Source organism: Carlito syrichta, unplaced genomic scaffold (genome assembly GCF_000164805.1).
Source record: "Carlito syrichta isolate Samal-C Ts95f unplaced genomic scaffold, Tarsius_syrichta-2.0.1 Scaffold312581, whole genome shotgun sequence".
Classification (NCBI taxonomy): domain Eukaryota; kingdom Metazoa; phylum Chordata; class Mammalia; order Primates; family Tarsiidae; genus Carlito; species Carlito syrichta.
The window spans coordinates 107987-123009 of record NW_007256677.1 but is presented as its reverse complement, the minus strand read 5'-3'; the positions used below and the strand labels follow the sequence as shown (position 1 = coordinate 123009).

The following is a 15023-nucleotide window of genomic DNA, read 5'->3' as shown; positions in this document are numbered from 1 at the left end:
TCAATAACAAAAAATAACAGATGCTGGAGAGGATATGGTGAAAAGGGAACATTTCTACACCGGTGTTGGGAGGGTAAACTAGTACAGCCTCTGTGGAAAACAGTGTGGTGATTCCTAAAAGCTCTAAAAAATCGACCTTCCATATGATCCTGCAATCCCCTACTGGGAATATACCCTGAAGACCTCAAATCACTCTATAAAAAAGATACCTGCACGCGAATGTTTATTGCAGCATTGTTCACAATAGCAAGAACCTGGAACCAACCATGCTGTCCATCAAAAGAGGACTGGATTAAAAAAAGGTGGTACATATACACATTTTATAATATTATGCAGCCATAAAAAAGAACAAAAAATCATGAATTTTGCAGCAACCTGGATGGAGCTAGAGTCTATAATACTAAGTGAACTCTCACAGAAACAAAGATCTGAGTACCACATATTCTCACTCATATAGTGGACCTTGATCATCCAATGCACTACTGTAAGAAAATGACTGACAGTGTTGGGAAACTACGGGGGGGGATGGGACTAATGGTAGCAAACATCTGTCTGGAGACGGGGAGACACCAGTTATTAACAAGGGGGCCTGAATGAAGCATATTTGTATACCTAACCCTTAACTGTACCCCACAATATCAAAATAAAAAATATCGATAAAAATAAAAAAATAAAAATAAAGTGTAAATTTTCTAGAAGAATTTTAGTATTGTCCTGAAGGGCAGTGGAGGGATAGAATAATTGAACTCACGTAGCAGCTCTCCTACTCCGTGATTTCATAAAATTGTCCAAACTTTATTCTGGACCAGATTCCTGATTTCAGTTATGAAATTCTTCATCCCAGGTCTCCTAGAGTTTCTCAAATGACACTTCACAAACATTCTCGGGACAGACCCACCCAGATGCCTTCTCCTGAGCTGCTGAGGAATGAAAGAGTTCGTTCTTTTCCTGGCTGTTGACTAACCAGATGTGTCAATTGGTTAGCCAGGAATATTTTTATTGCAAACTATGCTGTTTCCACTGACCACGATTCCAAAGCCATTAAGACAAAAACAGAAAAAAGGATCGTATTCTGGTTTGTTTGATTTTCTGATTTGGACTTGATGAGGCAGACATTATTCCAGGATCTTAAATCTTTCCCACGAAATGTCCCACAGCGTCCAAAGCCTACTCATGTATACAGTGAACACAGCAGTGCTGCAGTGGAGATGACTTTGCCAAGAAAATATATATCTATATTGTTTTCTAAACAGAGTGCACAAGGACCAGAGTGTTTTTGTTATGTTGGTATGACAGCGATAAGGGGCTAGCCCCAAGTTCATTCGATATTTATGGTTTCCAGGCATGGGGTAGTCACAGGTGATTCAGACATTTTCCCTGCCATTGAAGCAGTCAAGAGTTCCTCACAGTCACACCAACAGCTGACTAGAACACGAGCAGAGCCCTGGGGAAGTGGAGGGAGGGGAGCCAAGGATCTGCCTGCCTGAGCCTTCTGAGAGAAGACCAACCTGCTTGGCTCCCAGCAGACACCATCAGCTGGAGAAAACTGAAAAATAACTCTTGGCGTGAAGTTAGAGCTATGACCTCTTAGTCCCAACTCTGCTGTTTTTCACTGTATACAAGTCACTAAATTTTTTCTGAGCAAGTTTCCTTAACAATGAAGCAGAGACTATACACTTACCTCACAGAGCATGTGGAAGTGGCCTGTGAACCGTAACGTGTCACTGCAGAGCTATCTCTGCAAAGGTAGGAGGGGTGCCAGATCAGGAACCTCTTTCCATGCAGAGAGTGTGGGCAGAAAGGAAAGCCTGGTGTATGAAGGAGGGGAACTTCAGGGAGAGGCCAAGCAGATCCTACGAAACCTGCTGCCGGGAGTTCTCTTCAGGAATATGGACTGTAGTTGGTCTCTCCTTTCAGTCTAAAAGGGCAGAAAACTCAGGCTATCCTAGACAAAGGGGGTCAGCCATTTCTAGGGGTGCGATTCATGAAAATCTGTCTCCCTGGTGTAGCAAAAAGGCTCCATTTGTCGGGTTGGCTGTTTTTTCCACTCTCTGAAACCTCAGTAATATTTGACAACTCAGGCTGCGTCACCATGGAGACATGAGTCTGCCTGGTGCTTGGCTGGGCAGAACAACCAGGCATCGTGGATGCCTGAATTTGCACAGCCATTTCAGAAACACCAGGAAGGCTTTGGCTTCTTATTCTCTCCAAAGCCCTCTGGTCTTGCTTTTCACCTTTCTTTTTTAAAAACCTCTTCAACAGAGTATACATTCCTTTAATGAGGCTAAAGCTCTACATTCCCTAATTTTCTATAAGGGCTAATATTCTATTCTCCTGGGTGGGGGTGGGGGGATGGTGAGAAAAAAGTGCAACATTCTCACAAAGGTAAAATCAATGCCTGTGATGTCTTTTGAGAAGGGTGTTGGTAACTAGAAGTGGGTGAAAAGGGGCCCCAAAGTACTTAGTGTTCAGAGACCCTGAGGAAGGCCCCACAGCAAAAAGAGAAAGAGGGTAGCAAGAATGCTATTCTTTTCACAACTTGCTCTAGGATTGGTCCTATGAATGGGGCCTGAAATTTGTGGCTGCTACATGTTTTCTGTCAGAAAGCTGGAGTGATGGAGCTAATATTTTGGCTTCCAACACAGGGAAAAGATGTGAATTTTGGAAAATATTGGGTTCACTGTTGATCTTCAGCTGAATTCTAGAATAGGTTATTTGTTAGAGATTTGTGAGGCTATTTCAAAAGAAAATAGTGCTCATGAGTTACAAGCAAAGGCTCAGTTAGGAATTTATAGCTTGTGGCTTACCTTCTTCCAGGCTAGTATTGTGTGCAAGGAAGCAATGAATGAATATTTGTTAAATAAATGAAGGCAGATTCGAGATAGACAATAATAATAAAAATATATCCTAAAATGGAAAATTAGAGACAACAGAGAAAATTGTTGGAGAAGGGGAAAAAGTAGGTTAAAAAAGAAAGAAAAAATAAACCAGAAGTAAATATTTTAGTATCTGGGATGATTCAATGACTACAAATAAACATGAAATTTAGCTCCCAGATTCCTGGAAACCAAGGAAAAGTTAGGCTCTATCATTTAATATTTAGCAAAACCAAAACCAAACAAATATAAAAACATAGAATCGCACCTGAATAGACGTTTTTAAATTTTTTTCCTGGCACTAAATTTTTTTTTAATGTTCATTCTCCTTCATTAAAAACTTTAAATTACAAACATTTTGATTCATAAATAGTCAAGGGGAGTGGTATATCTATCTTCTTATCCTAAAACCAAATATCTTGTCCTCTGGGACTTCCACTAGCCCTCTTCAAAGCCAGTATCTTTCCCCAATCCCAAAGAGGTAGCTCAGCTTTCCCCATTCCCTGAGTTCACATTTATTCAATTCTACAGGCCACCAGTCCTGCCTAAGACAGGACAATCAATGTCCTGGGAGGGCGGAAAGGGTAGAGGCCCACACTTGGCCATGTGGAAAGGAAGTGGTCCCAGGTGAGAGCAGGACTTCCTGTGTGGGAGTGGAAGTCAGGCTTTCAGTCCTAAAGGAAGTGATTTCCCTGACAAAGGGAAGCTGATTTTTACTAGCTTTTTCTAGCTTTAGAAAAGGCTAGAATCTATAGGAAGATGGAACTGTCTTTTAGGCACACACTCCAGCAGACCTTCTATGAAACTTGGGTCCCGAAGGCTGAGTCCAGGGCTTCTACCCCTGTGGCAGGGGCACAGCTCACAGCGTCCCATACATGCTGACTTTGGCCATGGGGATGCTCTCTGTGTAGTGGTCTGGTCTTTCTCATACAGGAGGGGAAGGGCTGCTCCTCTCTGTCCATGCTGCCCTCCAGGGCTGCCAGATGAGTAGCCAGTGGGCACTGGACATAGCTGGACCATCTCTTTCTGCTATGAGGTACCACCGCTGAAGTTCCAGTGCAGGATCAGGTTCACTTGGAACTCTGGATGCACTGGGTTGGAGGGGAAGACAATGCCGGAGCTGGTAGCTGCAGCACCTGCAGCTACCACGGGGGTCTATGAGCTCAGGGTCAAAGGTCACATTGCGGGGCCTTAGTGTATCACAGATGTAATAACTGTGGAGGACAATCTGGCAATGGCAGTGGTAATTGTTCTTGTTCTGAGTGTTGATGACGAGTGAGCCATCTGGGAGCTCACAGAACTGGCATTCATCAGGGTTGAAATTATTTTCTCACTTGGGCTGGCCATAGGGGATGCCGCTGACCCCACACCCATAGCACCAGGCAGCACTGTGATCATTGCTGAGGTGACAGAAGACCCCAACCTGCTCCAGCGTCCCATGGCCACAAACAAGGAAGTGGCCCTTCTGTGGTTCCCGCTGTTTCTGAATGCCAGAGCCTGGTCCAGTGGTGAATACTTCAGTGCCATTGTCTAGGGAGAGATTCCAGGGTGGGCTCCAGGAAACGCCATCATCCTTGCTCCCTATCAACATGGTGGAGGCCACCCAGCAGCCAGTCTTGTGAGCACAGAAGGAGTAGAAAAGAAATACCACTCCTGTCTCAACATTGCTCACCACTGTCCCCAGGTTCAGCCCATCAGGGATCTCTCCATTGTCTACAATGAATGTTGTAGGGGATCATGTGCTGCCCTGGTCCATGGACCTCTGCAGGGCAATGAACTTGACCTCCTCATCAGAAGAGGACATTTTTCTTGCCTCAGCAAAGACGAGGAGCGTGCCCCGAGCAGTGACTGTGATAAGCAAGATGCGGATGGTGTCCACTGAGCCGATCTGCCTCCTGCTCACCCACAACAGTTGCTCCATGGTCACCAGTGGTAGCACCAGACCGAAGGTTCTCAGCCCTAGCCCAGAATTCAGCCACAGACAACAGAAGCAGGAAGATCACAGCAAACACCTGCGCCCTACAGCATCCCCAGGAACCCAGCGTTTGGGAACCAGGGTCTGCCCTGGGGTGCTGGGCCGGGTGACTTCTCCCATCATCTTTGCCCCAGGGCTGTGGCTACCCCAGCCACTAGACTACACAGATTCTCCTGGCACTAAATTCAATGTGAAATTTATTGCATGAAAATTATATTTTACAAGCAACAGCAAGCAGCACAATATGCTTCAAAATATATAGACAAGTGGACCTTTTAATACTGATTTTCTATAAAAGCTGAGGACTTCATATTGAGTCATAACTCAGTTAAGACATTTTTGCAGGGAACTATTATAATGTAGACTAGATAAGTTTCTTTAGTGACCCTAAAGAAAATAAATAAAAAGCATATTCTTTGGTGCAGATCTTTCAGATATCCGATGTGGGGATGAAGTTCTAGATCATATAACATTTACAGACACCAGAAATGTACAGATTCTGGATTTTTTTGGTGAGGGAGAAAGCTAAATGCTTTAGATAGCAGACATGAAAAAGCAAATGTAGTATTATGTTACAAAACCATATCAATTTGATAAAAATTTTCACCTAGAGAGGCAATGTGTTCTTTAAAACAAAGCCCCGTTATCCTTCAGGTAGACTGGGTTTCAAAATCTGGCTTAGCAAAGACTATGTGACCACCTTGGGTAAGTGACTTAACTTCTCAGCCTCAGAATTCTATCTGCCAAAGTGTGGATAATATTCCTTACTTTCAAGGTCAAGTGAGAATTCAATGACCATTAGTTACCATTAGTTCCAGTTGCAATTATCAGAAAAACCTCAAATAGCAGTGGCTTCAATAGATAGAAATGTATTTTTCACTTATGTTCTAGACCAGGGACCAGACTCCTTCTAGCTTGTTGGTCTACCATGAGTGGCTTTCAGTCCCAAGATCACCTCATGGTCCAAAATGGCTGCTGGCACTCCAGCATTACCTTCACATTCCAGCAGGCAGGCAGGAAGAAGAAAAAGAGGGCACACCGTTTTCTTTTAAGGACACTTTTATTTATATCTCTTTGGCTCGAAGTTTGTCACAAGGTCTACCTAGCTTTAAGGAAAGGTGAGAAATTGTCATCTTTGTTCAGGACAACACAATGCCAGATTTAACAACAAAAATACAGGACACCTAGTTAAATCAGAATTTTAGATAAACAATGAATGATATTTTAGCATAAGTATGTCCCATGTAATATTTGAGACATGTTAATACTTTCACTAATTTTTCTCATTATTCATCTGGGATTTAAATTTGACTGGATTGATGTGGCACCCAACGTAAGTCTCAAACTTTACCTGTACAATGGCCATTTGTATACCTAACCCTGAATTGTACCTCGCATCTTTAAAATTAAAATCAAAAAAAAAGTTTTTGCCTGTGTGTCCTGTATTTCATCAGGCAACTCTAGCCAGTTAAAAATCAAAGTTCCTATTACTCCCTGGAAGAATGAATATTGGGGATAGCCAGAAGACTCTGCCACAAAAGCATGTGTGAAAATGAGAACCCACAAAGTGTGACTTGACAAATGTTGGTCCTCTCTCCCCTTTGTCTCTACAGCACGGCAGAACCAAAGGATGGTTGCAGGGAAAACTGATGATTGGGTCAATATTTGTTTTTGAAATAGAACTTTGAGGCTAATTTATGCACATGAAAACCTTTTTCATGTCTGTGTAGTTGGCTAAGACCTCAGCTATCTCTGCCCTATGCATGAGACAATTTTTGCTAGAAAATCAATAAAAGCACTGTCTTTTAAAATCATAAAATGGCATAGTCTCATCTCTGCATAAAACGTGTTCCTGAGCCAGGCTCGGTGGCTCAGCCTGTAATCCCGCGCCTTTGGGAGGCTGAGGTGAGTGGATTGCCCGAGCCCGCGGGTTCGAGACCTGCCTGGGCAGCGAGACCTCATCTCTATAATAATCAAAAAATCAGCTGGGCATGGTAGCGCATGCCTGTAATTCCGGCTACTCGGAAGGCTGAGGCGGAAGGATCGCCGAAACCCAGCAGGTCGAGGCTGCGATGGCCAGGAGCGACTGAGTGAGACTCCAACTCAAAAAAACCCAAAAGACAAAACCATGTGTTCCTGATCACATCTGGAAGCTAATGGACCCAACAACACAGTTGGCTGCAAGGAAACTTACACACCATGAAGGTAAGGCCTGCAGGGTGTGTTGGGGGAAAGGGAGGAGCAATGAACTGAATATTTGTGTCCCTCCCAAATTGAAGTGTTAAAACTCTAATCCCAGTGTGATGGGATTAGGAGATGGGACCTCTCAGAGGTGATTAAGTCATGAAGATGGAGTCCTTGGGAATGGGTTTAGTGCCCTCATAGGAAGAGTCCAGTGAGATAGCTTGTTCTCTTCCTTCCATGTGAGAATACAAGGAGAAGGTAGCCATCTGCAACCCATTGGGGGGCCCTCACCAAAATTCAACCATGCCCTGATCTCAGACCTCCAGCCTCCAAAACTGTGAGAGATAAATTTCTGTTGCTTATTAGCCACTTTGTTACAGCCCCTGAACAGAGTAAGACAGGAAGTAACAGTCAATCTCTTACCCACTTGCCCTCCATGGCAAATATTTCCACTTATGTGTGAGATTGTTCTTTCCGATCTTTGTTAACAAATGTTTCAGTTTCTTCTCAAGCTCACTCCAAGTTCCTGACTGTAAAACCATGTCATCAGTATAATGGAGAAAGTCCCCAAATGCCGTGGAAGGGAGTGCCTGAATTCATTTTGTTAGTAGTAGAAGTAAATTCGGTGGGTTTAAGGTAAAATAAAGTGAGGCCAGGACACAGTCCTATATTACAGGATTTGGAATTTGAATTTGCTTTGTCAAAAGACTGTTCTTATGGGCAATATTGTGTTACAGGATTTGACGAAGAACCGTTTGCCTACAATCTACATTGAGAATGAGATTCACTCCATCTTTAAGTTTTCAGATTGGCAATGGCCTCTGAACTGGTCTTCCTGCTGCCACTCTTCCTCCAAAGCCATTCTTCACAAAGCAGCAAAAGTGATCATCATAAAACATTTCTCAATATAGGCCAGGTATGATGGCTTATGCTGTAATTCCATTACTTTGGGAGGCTCAGGCAGGAGGAGTATCACTTGAAGCTAGGAGATCGAGACCAGCTTCGACAACATAACAAGACCCTATCTCTACAAAAAATAATAAGAAGAAATTAGATGGGTGTGATGGTGTGTGCCTATAGTCCTAGCTACTAGGGAGGCTGAGGCAGGAGGATGGCTTGAGCCCAAGAATTCGAGGTTACAGTGAGCTATTATGCCACCCTGGGTGTGAGAATGAGACCCTGTCTCTAGAAACAAACAAAACAATAATATGCCTTGGAATAAACCTTGCCTGAGAGCTCCAGTGGCTTCCAGGCAGAAAAGTTCCTACCCAGACTGATTTATTTTTTATCTTTGACCACACTGTAGAGGGTTGAATGGTGGCCCCAAAAGGCTATGTCCACTTGTTAATCCTCGAAGCCTGTGTATATGACTCTAGATGGCAAAAACATGTGATTAAGTTGCAGATCTAACCAAGAGGAGCTTCTCCTGGATACTCAAGGTGGGCCCTAAATACAACCACAAGCATTCTTAGAAGACAGACACACAGAGTAGACACACAGAGAAGAGAGGAGGCAATGTGACCACAGAGACAGAGATCAAAGTGACACAGCTGTAGTCAAAGAACCTCTGAGCCACCAGAAAGTGGAGGTGAGGAACAGGTCTCCCTAAGAGCCTTTGGAAGAAGTACAGCCCTGCCACTGTGATTTCAGACATCTGGCTTCCAGATCTGTGAGAGAATACATTCCTGTTGTTTTAAACCACCTGATTGTGGTCATTTGTTACAGCAGCCACAGGTGGCTAATACACTTGCCATGACTGTTGCAAGCTTGCTGGGGTCTTGTCATTCAAGGCTCAACATCTCAGATATGCCTCAACTGATTGCCCAATCTTAGGTTGGCTCCCCCTGACTCTTCAGTCACTCTTTGGGTGTTTCAAGAAAGAGGGAGTAAGTGATCAGGGTGTACATGCTACTAATGCAAAAAGAAAGATCAATATTGAGAACTGAGGAAATGAGGCATAAAGAGGGAAAATAACCTGTCCCCTGTGGCACATTACATGCAGGGCCAGGAGCTAAATCCAAGCTGTCTGATTCCAGAACTTGTGCTTCTCACCAGGCTACACTCCTCTCAGCAGTGTGATAAGTACTGCCAAATGGTCATTCAAGCAGGGTTATATATATTCTTTTGTCCCCCAACAGACAAGGGGGGGATCCAGAAAAAACCAGAATTTACCTATAAAAAAATTGTGCATTTGTTTTTACATGCTTAAACTTCAGTCACCTTCAAAGTACTCTTTGGCAGATGCCCTATACCTATTGAAATGCCTTTTCCACTGCTCAAAACAGTTTTTTAACTCATCAATTTTGATGCCTTTTAGTACTTCTGCCATTTTTTTGGTTTCACCTCTTCTACATCCGCAAAAACATTTTTCTTTGAGGACGTTTTTCATCCAGGGAAACAAAAGAAGTTGCTTGGGTTGAGATTGGGTGAATAGGGAGGGTAGGGAATGGGGTCATACCGTTTTTGGTCAAAAACTGCTGAACACTGTGGTGTGGGCAGGTGCATTGTCATGGTGGAAGAACCAGTCACCTGTTTGCCACAACTCAAGATGTTTTTTTCTGCAAATTGTGGCTCAACCTTCTCAAAACTTCCAGGTGAACACTTTAGTTGACTGTCTGATCTGGAGGAACAAATTCCAAGTGTACTATAAGGGGTCCGCCCCCAAAAGATAATTCTGGTGTTTTGGAAATCTCCCCTCATGCTTATAAAATTGCAGAGACTCATACTTATAAAATTGCAGAGACTCATACTTATAAAATTGCATTTTATCTCTCCTCTCATTCTCCCCAGCAACCTCATCCCATCTGTTATGCTTGTAGGCAGAAGCAGAGGAAGCATGAGTAGGGAATGATCACTTACTTTCACCCACATAAGGTAGACATTCTGAAGGATGAAGATAGCAAAAGGGCTCCTGGTTTATTAAACTGTCAAAACCGATGGCCTATAAAGTGCATAATTGGACACAGACTCAAACTTTGGTCCACCACTTAGCAGTGGTGATTAATTGAAGATTATAAACATGTTTGATCTGGGTGTTTTTCTCTTTGTTTCAGGCAGCTAATTCTCCCTGAAGAAACTGTCTAAAGAGAGGTAGTATTCTTGATCTGGCTTCTCTATGGATGACTTTAACAGAGCCATCACTAATTTTGGCATGTGTGTATTCTAAAGTTACTGGAGTTAATATGGTTTACATATGTAAAACTCAGAAGAATGGTGGATTGAGTCTACATAATTGTAAGATATGTGTATTTTTTGTAAGATAAGAGACAAGATGGCCTTGAAAGCAGGATCAGTATCAATATTTAGAGTTACCAGATATGCAGAGCTGACTCATAATTTTCATAGACTAGTACTTTTCATGAGAGGACACAGAGATTCTCCTTCTGTTGAAAGAGATGGATTCGAATTCCTCTCTCCTTGAATATGAGCTTGCCATATGACTTGCTTGACTAATAAAATATAGTGAAAATGATGTTCTGGAACTTCTGAGGTTAGGTCGCAGTTTCTGTGTGGGTCTCTTAGAACACTCACTTTCAGAGTGCTTCCTCCTGGAACCAGGTGTCACACTGCAAGAAGCCCAAGTCACAATGACAGACTCTAACTGAGTGCCCATCCCACAGCCAGTGTCAGCTTCCAGGTTTGTGAGTGTGCCATCTTGAACATGGACCCCAATCAAGCCTTCAGATGAGAGCAGCCTCAGCTGGCAGATCTGACTGCAATTGAAAGAGAAAGCCCAAACGAGAACCACCAGCGATACTCAGCCCATAAAACCATGAAAAATAATAAATTGCAGTTTTACACAACTATATTTTGAGACGCTTTCTATGAAACCATAGATTATCAGAACAGAATATGGTACCTAGAAGTGAAGTGCTGCCATAATGAAAACTAACATGTTGGACATTGGCTTTTGGAGCCAAGCAGCAGGAAGAAGCTGGGAGGTCCTAGAGGAAACTGCTAATAAGAACTGGAAGAAAAAGAAGGAAATTGTAACTGGATGCTAGAAAATGATTTGTAATGATGGGTAATTTGGTATGTTGTTGCCTTCAGTGATGTGAAAAACAGAAAAGATACCTTGGAAATAGCAAATTTGGCTAAGGAGACTTCCAGAAAGAATGTTGAAAGTGTCTACTGGGTTCTTTTAGGTAAGTGTGGTAAGGTATGAAGAGACAGATGAGCCAAAACCAAAAGAACTATTATTCTGTTTCAAGCCAAACTTAGGTGATATATAAAGAAGCTGTTTCTCATTCCCACTCTCCAGTTGAAAAGAAGTTCTCAAAGTAAAACATGTTAAGAGGGTAATAATCATCTCAAAGTATGGCTATAAGACACTTGCTAAGATTTTAGAAAGTTTTAAGGATATACCTCATAGACTTTGAAGGAATCTAAATGGTATCATTCCACAGCACCTGACTCTCAGTTCATGGCAAGAAGGGGCTTGTCTTAAAGAGACTTGGGGGCATGTATTTTGACTAATGGAGTGAATCCACAAAAGTCTTTAGGAAATTTCCACAAAATTTAAGATAATTATACCTGTCGAAGCACTATTAGCTTAAACTAAATAAGAGAGACAGTTCTGAATGTAGAGAGCCTTCTATGGGTGGGAAATAGTGTAAGAAGGCTACTAAGCTGAAAACATAGTCACTTATTATAGAAAAGGAAGAATGATTCAAAGAGCAGAATCAAAGCTCCAGTGGGGTGAGGGGCCAAGAGCCACAGAGAATCATTCCCAGGAAGCAGGTCTGGGAACTCACTGATCAGGGATCTGGTAATGTACATCTGGATGGATTTCAGAATTGTTATGGATCAGTGACTGCTATGTGCCTCCCTTTTCCCTCTGTTTTCAGAGTTTTAGTGAAGTTATCCTATCTCTGTATCACCACTGTATGTTGTATGTGTGAGTAGGACAACTTGTCTCTTCATCTTACAGGTCTTCAGATTGAGAGGAAATGCACCCCAAGGTACCCATCTGTATTGGGATCTGAATCAGGTGGTAAAATCCTGGACCTCAAGCCTGAATGGATGCCATAATGGAATGAAACTTTTGGGTCTTAGGAGGAGATGTATATATTTCCCATATCTGTGAAATGTAAATAATATGTGACCAAAGGAAAGACTATAGCGAATTAAAGATGACTGCAAATTCTTTGACCCTCTTTCTGTTGAGAGGTAATACCAATCCTGCCCCCCTCCTTTAATTCAAGCTGGCCTTGGTGAGTTCCTCCATCAACAGAATACATAGGAAGTGAAGTTTGGTGCTTGTAAGATTAGGGTAGTAGAAGCCTTGCAGTTTCTGCCTGGGTCTCTTGGAACATTTGCTCACAGAATATTCCTTTTTTTGAATTCAATGCCATTTTGTGAGAAGCCTAAACCACATGGAGACCATGTGTAGGTAGTTCAATCAGTAGGCCCAGAAGAGCTCCCAGCCCACAACCAACATTGACTGGCAGTCATAGCAGTTGTCATCTTAGACATGCAGCCCAATTGAGCCTTCTAATAACAGCAACCCCGGCCACCATCTGATCACAATCACATGAGAGACTACTGGTGAAAACCTCCCATCTGAGTCCAGTCAACCCACAGAACCAGGAGAGATAATAGTAAATTGTTGTTTTAAGCCATTAAATTTTGAAGATAGTTTGTTATATAATAGATAACCAGATAAGGTTGAACCTTAGAGATGAACAGTCCTGGTTTCAAATCTGTGCTATGTGACTGTGGGTTAAGTCACCTAAACTCTCTGAACTTCATTTTTCTCATCTATAAAGTGGGAATCAAAACAGAACCTGCCAAATGGGTTTGTTAAGGGAACTAAAAGAGCGAATGTATGGAAAGTGACAAGCACATTGACAGGGAGCAAGTAGGTCAATAATGCAGTTACAATGGTTAGTAAATCAGTGGAAATCATTTGCTTTTGTCCAAAAGGTAGATAAGAAGCTTGGGACTATGTGGGAAGAATTAATTTAAGAATCTTGTCATTTGCTTTTGACCTGAGAGTAAGGTTGTGTCATTAGCATCTTTGCATTTGCTGTCCATATTGCCATAAGCCAAAAGAGGATTTTGAGTTAGTGGAGAAGTGTTCTGAACAAATCCTGGGGTCAGAAGAAATACAACTACATGGCCTTTGAAAATGGTGGCAGTTATGATTCCATAGATGGCACTTACCAGCACCACATGAGTTGAGCAGGCCTTCTTCATAAAGGTCATAGTGAACAGTTGAGCAGACCGGGTTCTTGCAACCTGGAGAGGAGGAGGGGAGCTCTTTAGCCCCCTGGAGGCCTAGGACAATGCTGTTGTCCCCTGTGTGTGCATGTGAGTGGGTACTGGAATTTGGGGGTAGGTAAGGGCAAATTTAAAGAAGCAGGACTCCATCAGAGAGATTTAAGGGAAAGTCTTACTGATGTTCAACACGTCATCATGCTGATGTGTTCAGTGAGTTTTGTCATCCATTCATTTACTCATATAGACACTCATTCATTCAACAACCATTTCTTGGATACCTCTATGTACCAGACCTCGCGCTATGCCCTGGGGATCCATGACCCATACAAGATAGTTCCTCTACTGCGATCGTGAGGGACTCAAGTTCCAGAGGGGGAAATAAACAAGTAAATAGAAAGTATGACCAAAGGATAAGCACCACAGTAGAGGGAGATGCGGGAGTGCAGGGGAGTGTCCCCAGTCCTGGCATCCAATCTGCTCCACTTTGTGGCAAAGTCGTAAAGCTGTGTCTGGAATAAAGGACAGGCTCGGGATTGACAGCACAAGCTAGAGGCAGAGGCTACAGATCAGAGGCACCAAAGGACAGGCCCACACTGGCCTCCGGGGGCCATAGATTGCCCCACACTGAGGCCTGGCCCGTGGAATCTGGTGAGTTGAGTCCGCTACACTTCTGGCATGGGGCCTGTAGACAGAGAGTCTCTCACAGGAACAGATTAAAGTAAAGCATCCCAAGGATGTCTTGGCTTTGGCTTCAAAGATGACTTCTGTTTGGGCAAATCTCTTTCTTCATGCGTTCTATTACTTTTTTTTTTTTGGTCTATGCTCTAAAACATTTTTTTAAAGTGAAAATAAACTGCCATAGAGTTCAAAATGGCAGACTGTGACTAGAGCCAATGTCTTCTTTCCTCCAGTGTTGCTTTGTCTGCCAAGTGATCTCATATACTCTTGGTGAAGCTGCGCCTCCACCATTCCCATCTTCTCCCTCCTCTCCCTTCTTCCAACTCCCAGTAGGTCTGTTTATTTCAGTCTGTATTTGACCTTGCACTACAATTTGCCAAGCAACTTCCAGCGAATGCAGAAACCTCTCGCCTGCCTCGGGAACATTTTCATACAAACAGGAACACTGCACAGATGACAAAAATTAAGATGTACTCTCCAGCTCGCCTTGCAGTATTATTTAAAACAATTACTTATGATTTTCCTTTTACATAGCCATGGAAACCCTGCTGAAAGGATTTAATACAATTTATTGTGTGAAGCTTAAGAAGAAATCTGTTTCCCCAGTGCTGGAAAACAAAGCAAGCCAATTCCTCTCTACTTCCTACAAGGTGTGATGGATGCAAGTTGTGGACCAGTGACCTCACCCAGCAGGGGCTGAGCTTTCTGGGAAAGCATTCTGGAGATAAGTGGGCCTGTTTCTTTTAGACGTAGCAAGAAACAAAGCCAGTGCCAGAGGAATGATAATCTCTTTTGATGTGCCTGGAGCTGCTTGATTATTTCAGAAAGGAAAGCACAGCTCTGAGTGGCAGGACCACAGAGCTTTGCAGTAAACATAATGGACAAATTTCCTTGCCAGGTTACCCCAGGAGCCTCTCCATTCTCAGGTTCCTATTACAGGTACCTTGAGCCTCAGCTATGGGATCCTAGAAAGGAGGGTAGCTTGACATGGGACTCTGATGAGAGGGTAGGCTCATTTTGGAGCCTGTTGGTACCAATGGCATAGTTCAACCGTTCTATCTGCCTATTAGGGACCCTTAAAAGAGCTT

General features: G+C 43.0%; 1 pseudogene; it reads right to left on the bottom strand.

Moving 5' to 3' along the window:
- Positions 1–3735: 3735 nt before the first annotated feature.
- The window catches only part of LOC103272465, a 39473-nt pseudogene continuing 28185 nt past the window's right edge, over positions 3736–15023 (bottom strand).